We start from the raw sequence: 2018 nt of genomic DNA on the forward strand, positions 1-2018 counted from the left end.
CCCTGTGCCTCTGGCCCTGGGGGTGCCGGTCAGGCCCCTCACTTAGAGGGTCAGAGATCAAGGCCCCTTGGATTTGGGGTCCTGAAGCCCCGGGTGGAGACTGGGGACCTGGCAAAGTTCAGGGATGGGCCTCTGCTCCCCTGGGCGGGTGCAGCGTGGGAAGGGCACAGACCTGGCCTCAGAGCCAGCCAGCGGGTACAGAGCGAGGGGAGGCCCCCGCCAGCCCCTGGGACCCCACTGAGTCTGGGGGGGGCTGAGGGTGGGGCTGGGGGCTCCCTCCCTGTACCCTGAAGGCCCCGCCGGTGAGCAGATGGTGCCGCTGGCACACAAACGCCCATGCCAAAAGAAGAGCCCACCCCACTCAGGACCCCCGCCCGCCCAAGCCTTGCGTCCCCCCATTTCCCCAGACTCACCTCTCGGCTCTGAGCCTCAGCAGCCTCCAAGCCTGGCTCTGACTCTGTGGACAGCACAGGGGCCTCCCAGCCCCGCCCTGCCCCAGGTTGCCAGGGGACAGAGCCCCGCCCCGTGAAGCAGGTGCACCCCCTCCTCCCAGGCCCCACCTGGGCTCAAGAAACAAAGTCCAGAGGAGGAGGAGAAAGACGACACCACAGAGTAGAGGGCAGGCACCACGCCCATGGTGCACGGCCCCTCGGGCCCCAGGGGCCCCCAGCCCACAAAGTTGCAGCCAGAACTCACCCAGAAACCTTCCAGCTGCCGTCTGGCTTTCCCATCACCTCTCAGCATAGCTCAGAGAGACGCTGTCCCTTGCCCAGGGTCACGTGGCTGGTCCACGAACCAGCTGCTGTTTCTCGGGGGGGGGGGGGCATTCAAGTCCAAACCCCCACTGTGCCACCTGGCTTAACCTACCCTTTGGGGCCATTTCCCCAGAGAGCTCCTTTCTGGGACCAGCCCAGCTTCCTAGTCTCTGGGGTCGTTCAGCTGGGCCTGGGTTCAAATCCCACTTAACCATTCTGAGCCTCTGTTTCCTCCTCTGGGAAATGGGGACATCACAGGGCTGGGAGATGCCCCCAGCCCACTTCTACATAAAGGGCCAAATGAGGACATAAAGGCACCAGAAAGCGTTGGGATGGGCAGGGCCCGGGCCCCACTGACAGAGGGAGGCACGGAGGCTCGAAAAGGGTGGTGGGTGTCCCAGGTGCTTGGCTGTCCTGATTCTTGGTCGAGGTGCAGAGGACCTGCCAGAGCCATGGAACCCAGTGTCTGTGGGAAAGTCAGGCCACTGGGCACAGTGGTCAGTCAACGGGGGAGGGGACACAGTGGATGGGGCTTCCGTCCCCCGGGCTAGGGCTCTGTCCTGACCTGCCCCTTGGCTGACTGTGGGACCCCTCTGAACCTCAGCCTCTTCTTCCATCCAATGGGCCCCCAGCTCCAAATCTGGCAGGGCTGCTCATGGGGGGAAAGGGCAGAGACTGGGTCATCCAGCATGTTGAGTGGCACTGTGAAGGTGAGGACTCACTCTCCTGCTCCCAGACTGGGGCGGCCTCCCCCTCAGGGTTCACACAGCCCACTGTACAGGTGGGCAAACCGAGGCCCAGAGGGAGCAGCCACTCCTCCCACCCAGATCACATAGTGAGATAGAAGCAGGGGTGGCAGCCCCCATAAATGCTTCCTCCCCGTGTCCCCACCCATTTCCCAGGGACTGACTTCTCGGCAGAGCTTAGGGGTGTCTGTCTCCCGGGGGCTGTGATCCCAGCAAGGGGCAGCCTCAAAGCCAAAGGATGGGGTGGACCAGGTGTGGAACCCGAGGGCTCCACAGGAAACAGAAAGGAAGGCCTGCCACCGGAAGCTGCCCCCTTACCTCCAGGCCTTACCTGCCCAGGTGCAGCTCAGATGCCCACCCTCACCCGCAGCACTGGGGTGGGCCTGAGGGATGCGTGGGCCGCAGACGGGAGAAACCAGCTCCCTGGGCTCTGTGAGCCTTACACCGGCAGCGCCCTACCCCCTGGCCTGGCCGTACCCTCCCCACGCAGGTGAAATCCAAGAACTCCAGGCCCTGG

The sequence above is a fragment of the Delphinapterus leucas genome, unplaced genomic scaffold (assembly GCF_059928025.1).
Source record: "Delphinapterus leucas isolate spDelLeu-1000000601 "Yukka" unplaced genomic scaffold, BTC_Dleu_Yukka2 spDelLeu_asBTCV2_sq25, whole genome shotgun sequence".
Classification (NCBI taxonomy): Eukaryota; Metazoa; Chordata; class Mammalia; order Artiodactyla; family Monodontidae; genus Delphinapterus; species Delphinapterus leucas.